The following is a 12,454-nucleotide window of genomic DNA, read 5'->3' on the forward strand; positions in this document are numbered from 1 at the left end:
ACAAAATCAAAAGGAATATTGGTCGCATTATAGCATGTGATCAAAGCAGTGACTCAAATGAATATGAGTGGGATTCTCTTTCAGTTGCATGTCATGAGCTGGAAATCGATGTTATACATGCCTATGCTAATCAAACTGACGTAGTTGATGAGTCCTTCATAGGGTATGACGAGTCGGATTCTCAACTTGCTTTAGTGGACTACGCGCTGATTCTTCTAGACCTTACTCCTATTTGGGTACCTTTGAAGAATTCCTTATAGATTCTAGCTTTGTTGTCACTGGAGACGATTCCCTTCACATCAATAACCTAGAATCTTGCACTTTGCTATCGCTCATGCACCCTAATCTCATTGATTGGTCTATATAAAGTCAACCACTTGAGCTATTATCCTTCCAAAATGACGGTGAGATCGCTTGCTATCTTAATGATATTGAGCCTATAGTCTCTTCCACCAGTGAACCAACTATCAACATGACTAAAACAAATATCAAGTACCTTAGTCACAAAATAAAAAGAAAAATGAAAAAAAAGTGCTCTGATGGCAAAAACCACTTTGTGACAGTGTCAGAGCTTAAAATTAGTAAAAATAAAGACGTATCCAAAGGTGAAAACCGCTTTGAGGTGCTCGAGAATGAGGTACTTGGTAGTCTACTTAGCTATTTTCAGGATAGATCATTAGCGTTGATTGAGCCTACACAACCTAACCATCTTGGTATAAAAGAGTCTCCAAAAATTATACATCTAGCTCAATCTCTGTTAGCTGAAGAAAATGAACAATTCACTCAGTTTTTCCATGAGAAAAAATCAGTTTTGCGTGGACATATGCAGACATGCATGGCCTTGAGACTGATCTTATCATGCATCACCATTCTATAACTCCTGTTGTCAAGCTCGTTAAGTAGAAATTGAGAAAGATGCATCTGCATGTTGCCCTTCTAGTGAAATCTGAATTAGAGAAGCTCCTAATGCATAATTCATAAGAGCTATAGGTTACGCAGAATGGATCTCACATATTGTACTTGTTTCAAAGCATGACAAATCCATTCGAGTATGCACTAATTTCTGAGACCTCAATAAAGCTTGTCCTAAGGATGATTTTCCACTCCCTAACATTTAAATGATAGTGGACATGACCGTGGGCTATGAAATGTACTCCTTAATGGATGGGTTCTTGGGATATAACCAAATAAAGATAGCTCCTGAAGATCGAGAGAAGACCACTTTCACTTGTGCATCTGGTACCTTTTGCTGGAATGTCATACCATTTGGGCTTAAAAATGCTGGTGCTACCTATCAAACGGCTATGACAATCGTTTTACATAATATGATGCATAGAAACATGGAAGATTATGTAGATGACACATTGGCCAAGTTTGAGAAAAGAAATACTCACTTGGATGACTTGATTTGATATTGGACCGCATGGATCAATTTCAACTTAGGCTCAATGCTAAGAAATGTGCCTTTGATGTCACGTTTGGTAAACTGTTAGGCTACATCATATCTTCTAAGGGCATTGAAGTTGATCTTGGAAAGGTTCAAGCAATCATGGAAATGCCACCTTGCAATATCAGTCAATTAAGAAGTCTTCAAGGGCATCTGCAATCGATAAAGAGGTTTATTTCTCAGTTGGCTAATAGATCATAACCCTTCAATAAGAACTTGCACAAAGGATCTACATGTGTGTGGAACCAAATGTGAGAAGAGCCTTAATCAAATCAAGGAATATTTAGCCAAGCCTCCTATTCTTATGCCTTCTATTCCAGGAAGGCCTTTAATTCTTTATATTTCAGCTACAATTACTTCTCTAGGGGCATTACTAGCACAACATGATGAAAATGGAAAGGAGCGAGTCATATGCTATATCAGCAGAACACTAGTTGCTTATGAGATCAATTACAATAACATTGAGAAAGCTTACCTCACTATAGTGTTTGCATCCCAAAAACACTATATGCTAGCTTATACCATGCACTTGATTGCCAAAATTGTTCCTCTTAAGTATCTCCTAAGTAAGGCTGTACTCACCGGTCGACTTGCCAAATAGATGATGATTCTTTCCAAATTTGACATTCAGTATGCTGAACGTAAGGCCATAAAAGGACAAGCTATTGTAGACCAACTTGCTGATTTCTTGTTTTAAGATAATGCTCCTATGCAAATAGATTTTTTGGATTCCTCTATCATATACATCACAAAAAGGACTTGGAAAATGTTCTTTGATGGCTGGTGCTGGTATTTTGTTCATTACACCTCATGGCTACACCATTCATAAGTCTAACTAGCTATTGTTCCCTTACACAAATAACATGGCTACACCATTCCTAAGTTGGCTATTGAATGGAGAATTGCTGAGCTACACATCTATGGAGACTCTCAACTTTTCATAAATCAAATCAATAATGACTATCAAACTAAGGATGACTAGTTTATTCCATACAAGAAATTGATTGATGCTCTAAGGAATTATTTCAGCTTTGTTACTTTTCAACAAATTCCTTGGACTAAAAATAAGGCTGCTGATGCTATGGCTACCTTGGCATCTATTCTACAGTTGCAAGAACATGAATCTCGGTTTGAATTCCTAGGGGAAGAGCTATGTACCTTGCCTATGATTCCCCTGATAACTGAGTCATTTATACCGTTGTTGGTCATGACTCTTCTCGCTACACCACTATCTATTCTTAGCTTTGTGACCAAATCATTCCCGATAATTTAACCCTCAATGAAAAATGCCAACTCATTCGCAATGCCTCTCTATACCCTTGTCTTGGTGACTTGTATAGGAAAGGTCTAGATTGAACGTTGCTTAGGTGCTTAGAAAATGATGAGTACGAAAGAGCATTAGCTGAAATCCACAATGATATTTGTGGGTCTCACTCTAATGGCCTTGCGCTTGCTCAAAAACTGCTTATTGGCCTACTATGCAAGCGGACGCTGTGCGTTATGCCAAGTCTTGCAAGAAGTGTCAACTCCACAATGACTTGATTTATGCCTCCGAATGTGAGTTGATTCCATCTATCACAGATTGTCCTTTCAGCAATGGGCCTTTTACTTGGTTTGTAAGATACATTGTAGTTCTTCTAGTGGACACAAGTTTTTCATCACAACTATTGAATACTTCACTAAATGGGTTGAAGATGTACCTCTTTCCGCTATTACTGGGAAACATGTTGCTCTCTTTATATTGAACCACATCATTTGTCGCTATGACATTCCCTCCTCTATAGTCACTGATAATGGAGGGCAATGCAAGAATAAGGACCTTGGGCAGCTTTGTAAGAAATTCAAGATTAAATAACATTGGTCCTCTATTTACTATTCCCAAGGGAATGGTCTAGCTAAAGCTTCAAGTAAAACATTGCTCAAAACCTTGTGTAGAATTGTATATGAGTCTAGAAGGAATTGGCATCTACAGATTAATCCAACGCTATGGGCTATCTATGATGATTTCTTTGTTGAGTGTTCCCTCCCTAATGGTCTCTCAAGGATGTCATGGACTAGAGGACTGGGGGCATGTTTTTCTTTGATTTCTATCTGTGGGCGTGTTTTGTTAGATCTTAGGTGTCTTGAGCATCTTGCTTGACCTACTTGACACTTGGGATCTTCAACATTACGTCCTTGTTTGTCTTTTGCAAGTGCGTCCTAATGACCATCTCGACATTTTGTGTCTCGATGCGAGCATAATTTTTCTATACTAAACCTAGGGAATCTAGTTGTACTGCCATCTTGACCTTTATGCCTTTGATGCATAGGTTGGATTCCCACATCTTATCTGATGTAGATCATATTTATATCCTCATAGTTATGCTAGTGATGATTGTATGATTTTTTGATGTCCCTAATAAGGCTTGATGATAAAAACTTGGACCTACTTATATAACCCTTGCAATTGCACCTTTCATACTAGCTTGCATTCTAGGGTTCATTCTAGCTTAGCTTGCATTAGAGTGTCGAGAGAGTCTTCTTTATCTTTTGTGGACGTGTTGGTCAACTGCATTTATCTTCTTGATTCTTCTCGATCATGTCTTCATCTTCTTTTGATCTTTCATTCATCATCTTCTTTCATTTCTTTTCTTGTCATCAAAAGGGTTCATCTTATCATCATATCTATCCTCCCTTTTGGATCCTTTTTAACCTTTTCTTTCACCTAAGTTTTGAACTCTTCGAATTTCCGCAAAAACTACACTCTTACCTAATATTGAAGTCTTGGATCCATTTTCGGGATCGAAATCAAAATATGGGTTTATCTTGATGGTCAAAATCGCATTTTAAATTTTTTCCTTCTTTTGTGCAATTAGCTAATCTTTTGAGGCTTAATCTTTGCATCTTTTGAGGCAATCTCTACTTTCTCCATTTCTTTATCATTTCTACTCTATTTCACTCTAATTATTCACTTCATTTCATCCTTACTTCTTTTGACCTAATTCTAATGCTTTATTTTTCTTGGTCAAACTTAGTCAAACAGGGACATACTATCTTTGTTGCTTGTTGGTCATTCTTTGGTCTTAAATCTCTTATCTAGTCATCATGGACTTTGGCTTATCTCAATTTGATCAAATCTATCTCATTTCTATATCTCCTCTACCTCATTTCGATTTCAATCCTAAGGGGGGGTAGGACTACTCTATCATCGCTTTTCATTGTTGTAAATTGATTCGTGTATATCCATTTCTTAGGAGCATATGCTTGACCTTTCCATTTGCTCCTTATCTATCTATCTCTCTAGGGAAGATGCTCGACCTTTCCATTTGCTTTGGATCTAGCTCTCTTGATGTTCAGTCCCCGCTGCTATCTCTCCGTACTTATTTCTTTGGAGTCAGATCTATCTATCAGTTGCTATCTTAGCTTCCGCATTCTTTGACTTAATGTGTTCCCAGATCGATCACACATTAGTCAAAGAAGGGAAAATGTAATCACCCAAAAATGGTTATCTAAACTATGAGTCCCCTTGCTAGTATTTTGCATAATTTATTAATCACTTATTCTTAATCAAATCGTCAAAAATATATTTATTTGGTTGTAACCTATGGTTTAACCATTTTATCCTAAGTCTTTTATTTAACTAAAATAACTTGCTCCCTTTTAATAAAATAAAATCCCCAATTCTCACTTAGTCGAAGTGTGCACATGAAAATACATTATTCCTATTTTTAAAACAAAAGAAAAGGATTTTGTCTCACATGAGGGGCACACTTTTCCATGTGAGAGGAATCTTTATTTTCAAAATAGCTTTAATTCTCCTCCACACATCTTTTGCCTCTTAAAGGCAATGATTGATCTTACTTAGGTGAGATTCTTATGCACATGGATCACTCAAGGCCCATTCTCCACCTTTGATTTTGCCTCTTAATCTCTACTGTCTATTTTTCTTTAAAAGGAGGCTCTCCTCACTCTTTCATCTTCTTGTTCATTTATGCTAATGTTATGCTGCAGGTTTTCTTGGTGACTTTGGAGCATTTGGACACTCATCTTGCATTCATATGGTTTACTTGCATTGTAGCTTCATGGTATTTTTAGTTTAGTTTCCTTTATGCTCTAGCATAAAACACATAGCTTAAATAGGAGGCTTTGTAATACTTTCATTCTTGTTAGTTTAGCTTGCATTTGCATCTCTCATTTAGCTTGCATCTTGCATTTCATCTCATCTTTGATTCTTAGATACTAGCATACTTGCTCTTGTCTTTGAATCTCTCGTTCTATAGTGCACCTTGCAAGGGTTGCTTAGCTAGGTTCATTCGAGAGCAACCATCTCATATCTCTTGCAAGTCATAGATAGAGAGCTCTAAGCCACCATTTAAGGTTCCTATTCTATTGGATTCCTTGGATAGAATGTCTTAGAGAACTGTACTATTTTACAGTATACACATGGAGCCAAATACTTCTCCAAAGTTGATTTATGATCAGGGTATCATCAAATAAGGATGAGGAAATTCCTAAGATTGCTTTTCAAAGGGACGTTTTAAGTTTTTTGTTCTACCTTTTGGAAGTACTCGTATTTGTTGAAGGTTGTACTCATATTTTTTGACGACCTTCTCATGTACAACAATATATGGGAAGTACATCTTAAACACATCAGAAAGGTCCTAAGCATTTTTGAACAGGAATCTTTGTACACTAAAGCTTCAAAATGTGAGTTTAGCCTAGAGTACTTGAGCCATAAGATTAGTGCACAAGGGGTAAGTGTAGATAAGCCATAAAGGAATGGCCAAAACCCAAAACCTTAACTCAACTTAGAGGCTTCATGAGATTATGCAGTTACTATAGATGCTTTGCAAACAAAATAGCTGCAACCCTCATAGGCCTAACCAAAAAAGGTGCCTTTGTGTGGAGTGAAGCATCTCAAAAGGCCCTTTAAAGACTAAAGGAAGCAATGAGTTCATGTCTTGTTCTTGCTATCCTTGATTTCACATTACCCTTTGAACTATAGTGTGATTCTTCAGGAGAAGGTTTTGGAGCAGTTCTTATGTGTAATAATTCCAATAGGTTATAACTTCTTCAAACACCAAAAATCTTTATACTTCAGTTGTTTGACATTTCATCAAACACTTTGCAAGCAAGCTCTGATACCACTGTAATGACCCTCCTCAAATCTGCCCTCAAAAATGCTGATGAAAGCTCAAGGAATTTTGTCAAACACTTTGCATACAAGGGGTCATATGACTGATATAACTTTTCAGGTTGCTGCAATAACTCTTGTTTCGATTTGCATCAAAGCGAATGCTTACAAAGACTCTAGATTTGTCTAAACAATGACCTAACATGAATGTGCAACTAATTTTGGCAATATTCAATACAAATATGTGACTTAAACTACTTACAATATGCAGCTACAGCAACTAGTGATTATGACAAATACTTTGGATGCAACCTAAGATGGCATTATGCACTTACAACCATGTGGCATTAATATAAACACTTAGTATGCAAAATTATTACATTGTTTATGCCAAAAAGAGAACTTACAGCCAGTTGACATTTTGTCAAACAATTGGCATGCAAACTAATAAGTTGATCATCAAACTCTAGGTTTGCAATATAGATAGTCTAAAAATTACAATGCTCTTTCAATTGCAAAATCCTTGCCTTCCTTTGATACCAATAATGCCAAATGGCAAACAAAGACAAGTACAATATGAAAATAGTGAAGTGCTGATGCTATATTTTGTACTCAGCTGAAAACCTACATTTCTTAGAAAATATGCCAAATGAGAAGTGAAGAACCTGATTGTAGATGGCTGTAATAATTTTCTACAATGCTGCCCCTTCTGCTTTGCTTTTTCCGATTTTCTTTTTCGACTGCTTTTTTGGATTCACTTTTTTGAATTGCTTTTACGGATTGCTTTTTCCGCCTGCTTTTTCGGTTTCGCCTTTTTCGGCTTGGTTTTTTGATTTCGCTTTTTCGGGCTGCTTTTTCGTATCTGCTTTTTTTAGACTACTACCTTGTTGAATCTCAAGACCATATCTTTCAATGGCGTCAAGATTTTCAGCTTGAAGGGATTTCGTCTTTCAAACTATTGAGACATGATCTCCAGAAAATTTTCCAATTTCTTTGATTTTCCCAAGCATGCTTAAAATAAGCTCTTCCATTTCTTTTATAATGTTCTCACAAGAGCTCCATCCTTCATTTTCTCAATGTGGGATAAAACATAACTCCCTTTATGTAACTTATGTCTCCAATGTGTTATAAAATAAAGGGGACTCTTTTAATTAAAATATTTCCCACAAACTATAGTCTATGCATTAATAAAGTTAAATATTTAAATTTAACTTTATAAAATAGCTTTATCAATGCAAAACAAATCTTATCAATGATAAACAAGTCTTCTTGCCGATTTTAAACAATTACCATCGACATACCGCTGCCACTGGATGTCCACCCATGCCCAAGATGACTTACTATAAATAGTAAGTATGCCCAAAGTTGCCTCAAAACCCCTCAGAAAGACCTGCAACTGAAACTATCTAGGCCAAATGGCCTCTAAGCCCCTTTAATGTCCTGGTTAGCCTACAGAACCGTGGGGAAATAGGCTAATGACAACATCATGCTATGAATGCTAAAAAGGGGACATTACATTATGCAGAAGAAGCATCGTATAACATTTGAAAGTCGCAAGCTCACAAAAATCGAGAAACATTATTCTATCTATGGTGAAGAAATGTTGGCCATCGTGCATGCCCAAGCTAAATTCAGATAGTACTTGGTTTGTAGAAGATTTAATGACAAAACAAATCATAATAGCTTGAGATTCGTCATAATGTCTAATAATCGCTGGTAGAAGTGGGTAAGCAAAATACAAGCCTATGAAATTTATATTTAATATGTCAAAGGGACAAATATGCCTTGTTTAGATGACCCCACTTGAACACCATCACAAGCATTTCTAGATATTAGAAAAATGACATTATTACAAAGTATTCGAAGGACCCATAGGCCAATGAGATGGTAGAAGGAAAATTGATGAGTAGGAGATATTTTCCACAAGTCAAATTGTGATATTGCTATCAGGATTTAACTGTGGAGTTCTTGAGTAGTGGTTCACATGAACCCATCTCTCATGAGAATGAACGAAACACTTAGCACCCATTAGATCTAGGTGATGCTCATAGAGGTGAAGCACCGAGACTTCCCGGGAGGTCACCCATCTCAATACTACTCCAACTTGAGCACGCTTAGCTACAAAGTTTCCTCCATGGTTAAAACCACTTTTCTTGCAACTCCATTTGCAAAACCTTGTACTAGGCCAAGAGTCATTGCTAGTCCCATATCGAGATTATTGCTAGAACTGACACTTGTACCAACATAGCCATTGGGCCACCAAACTACAACCCCAATTTCACAAATACCTCCTACTATTGGAGAGGAATCATCAAGTGATTGGGAGGAGATTATTATACGCTTGGGTCGACCAAACCCTCCTGACCTAGTTAAGTACTGGCCAGTGGTACAACTATTAGCCAGAGAACATAGCCACTTTTATGGGTAGAGTGGGAGAACTTGTGAGAGATCTAAATAGCGACTATGAACTGGTAGTGGAGTAGGTGGGTATAGTGAATTTTGGCATTTATGCAAGTTGAGTATCAGCATGAATTCTTTCAGTGTCTCACCTCAAGAGGTTGCTTGAGGGTGGATAGACTAGAGATGAGGGACGCCTAGCGTCCTCCATGACCCCATATAGGGATCCGCCATGACTAGGTGCTTTGGGTGCATGTAGTTTTTCTTTAAAGACTTATTCTTGTGATATAACCGAGGGGTAGTCGCCATTGATTAGTCCACTGTTGATTGTACAATAGAAGAGGGCACTTGCCACGCCTAGTTGGATAGGAACGCCTTGGGTGAGTAAGCACAACATTTCATGGCATAGTTGGGCTGGTAGAATTCTTATGTCACTTCATTAGAGAAGATCATGGCAGATTTACATGAGCACCTAGCTGAAAAGGAGTTGAAGTTAACTAATAGACCTCCTAGGACCCATCAATTGGCAAGAAAGGATGAGCATTTGATGGGAACAAATCGCTAGCTAAAGAAGATGAAGGAGATGATGGAAGCAACATATATGGTGAAGGCATCATAAGAAGAGTATACAAAGAATCAAAAGAACAATTGAAGATTTGGTAGTAAGAGTGTATGAAGATTTATAAAGAGGCAGTGATCAGGTTTATAGCAGATTTATAATCAGATTTTTGCCCAGATTTGAAATCAGTTTGTTGCAGATTGGTGACCAAAGTTATAACAAATTTGTGTAGAAAAAGGTTATCCATCAGCCATCGTAGAGACAACATTGATAAGGTGGAAATCTGAATTAGGGGTTGGTGCCTCTAAGTGAATGACAGTTTGATGCCTCTAGTGGGCTAGTGCTCACGAATTGAATGAGGGGTTGTTGCCTCTAAGTGAATGAGGGGTTGATGCCTCTAGTGGGGCTAGTGCTCATGAATTGAATGAGGGGTTGGTGCATCTAGTGGGGCTAGTGCTCACGAAATGAATGCTCATAGAGTTGAAGCATCGGGACTTCCGGGGAGGTCACCCATCTCAATACTACTCCAACTCGAGCACGCTTGGCTATAGAGTTTCCTCCATGGTTAAACCCACTCTGCTTGCAACCCCATTTGCAAAACCTTGTACTAGGCCAAGAGTCATTGCTAGGCCCATATCGAGATTCTTGCTAGGACTGACACTTGTACCAACATAGCCATTGGGCCACCAAACTACAACCCCAATTTCACAAATACTTCCTACTATTGGAGAGGAATCATCAAGTGATTGCGAGGAGATTATTATACACTAGGGTCAACCAAATCCTCATGACCCAGTTAAGTATTGGCCAGTGGTACAACCGTTAGCCAGAGAACATAGCCACTTTTATGGGTAGAGTGGGAGAACTTGTGAGAGATCTAAATATCGACTATGAATTGCTAGTGGAGTAGGTGGGTATAGTGAATTTTGGCATTTATGCAAGTTGAGTATCAGCATGAATTCTTTTAGTGTCTCACCTCAAGAGGTTAGTTGAGGGTGGATAGACTAGAGATGAGGGACACCTAGTGTCCTGCATGACCCCATATAGGGATCCGCCATGAGTAGGTGCTTTGAGCGCATGTAGTTTTTCTTTAAAGACTTATTCTTGTGATATAATTGAGGGATAATCGCCATTGATTTGTCCATTGTTGATTGTACAATAGAAGAGGGCACTTGCCATGCCTAGTTGGATAGGAACGCCTTGGGTGAGTAAGCACAACATTTCATGGCATAGTTGGACTGGTAGAATTCTTATGTCACTTCCTTATAGAAGATCATGGCAGATTTACATGAGCACCTAGCTGAAAAGGAGTTGAAGTTAACTAAATAGACCTCCTAGGACCCATCAATTGGCAAGAAAGGACGAGCATTTGATGGGAACAAATCGCTAGCTAAAGAAGATGAAGGAGATGATGGAAGCAACATATATGGTGAAGGCATCATAAGAAGAGTATACAAAGAATCAGAAGAACAATTGAAGATTTGGTAGTAAGAGTGTATGAAGATTTATAAAGAGGCAGTGATCAGGTTTATAGCAGATTTATAATCAGATTTTTGCCCAGATTTGAAATCAGTTTGTTGCAGATTGGTGACCAAAGTTGCAGCAAATTTGTGTAGAAAAAGGTTACCCATCAGCCATTGTAGAGACAACATTGATAAGGTGGAAATCTGAATTAGGGGTTGGTGCCTCTAACTAAATGACAGTTTGATGCCTCTAGTGGGCTAATGCTCACGGATTGAATGAGGGGTTGTTGCCTCTAAGTGAATGAGGGGTTGGTGCCTCTAGTGGGGCTAGTGCTCATGAATTGAATGAGGGGTTGGTGCATCTAGTGGGGCTAGTGCTCACGAAATGAATGAGGTGTTGGTGTCTCTGATAGAAATGAACCTATGAAATTTGTAAAAGATTATTATATAGGCAAATAATTTGCCGTGGTTTTTCTCCTGTAAGGGTTCCCTTGTAAATATTGTGTTATTGTGTTTTTTTCTTGTGTGGATGATTATGGAAATTGAGTAATTGATGCTATGTTATTGACAAAATTTAAGTTGACCCAAGAAGTTGCATTAATTATAACCATGTTCTGATCAGTAACTCCCTAGGTGCCCACATAAAACCACTTTGTTAAATAACATTAAGTTAATATTTAATTTAACGTTAATACTTTTAATGTTATTGAAAATAATACCTCTGAACCACATTAACCACCAAAAATCATCAAATGCATTTTCTGACTTACCCAAAATAGTACACTGCCAATTGATCAAATGGTGTCCGAATTGCCACTTAGTAAAACTGAATAAATTGTCCAAAGGCCCTCCAAAAATATTTTTTGTGTTGATCTGTTTTATGTATTTCATTCTTTTTCTTGAATCGTTTGCCTAATCTAGATTTTCCCATCAATGAAAGTGAAGAGAAAAAATATATTTAATTGACTTGAATGGAGTCAAAGTATCATCTATGTCAACCATAGCTGGCTCTAGATCTATACTTGAACCTAAAGCCCTAGTACCAATATGTAAAGATCGAATTGTAAAACTACTTAATAAACACAATTTACTGATTGAATGGGTGAGTTAATTTTTTCTTTGATCTATTCATTAATAGATCATTCATAATATCTAATCATTGTAATTGATTATAGTACACTATAAGAAGCAATCAAACACTTGAAATGAAATATCAGATCAATTAACATAATGTAACTAGAGAAACTTTACTAGTCATCAGTATATTCATTGCTGAAAGTGTAAATCATTTTTCATACATTATCATAAATTTCACATAAAAATTCACAGAATATATCTTACAATGGAATTGACTACATTTCAAATACAAAAATTCAATGCTCGAATCCCAAAATGTTGGAGAGGAAAAAGTGGCATGATCTGAGTTGCAGGAGAGTGAGAGAGGGCATTATCAGGGTGCTTTCCCACCCTACCAT

At 37.4% G+C, this 12,454-nt stretch overlaps 1 protein-coding gene across 3 annotated transcripts in view; it reads left to right on the forward strand.

The window, feature by feature from the left end:
- The window catches only part of NDC1 (NAD(P)H dehydrogenase C1), a 247,301-nt gene that overhangs the window by 75,718 nt on the left and 159,129 nt on the right, over positions 1-12,454 (forward strand). The gene's annotated exons all lie outside the window — the stretch shown is intronic.

The sequence above is a fragment of the Cupressus sempervirens genome, chromosome 10, assembly GCF_028749045.1.
Source record: "Cupressus sempervirens isolate cs-2001-9-10 chromosome 10, ASM2874904v1, whole genome shotgun sequence".
NCBI lineage: Eukaryota > Viridiplantae > Streptophyta > Pinopsida > Cupressales > Cupressaceae > Cupressus > Cupressus sempervirens.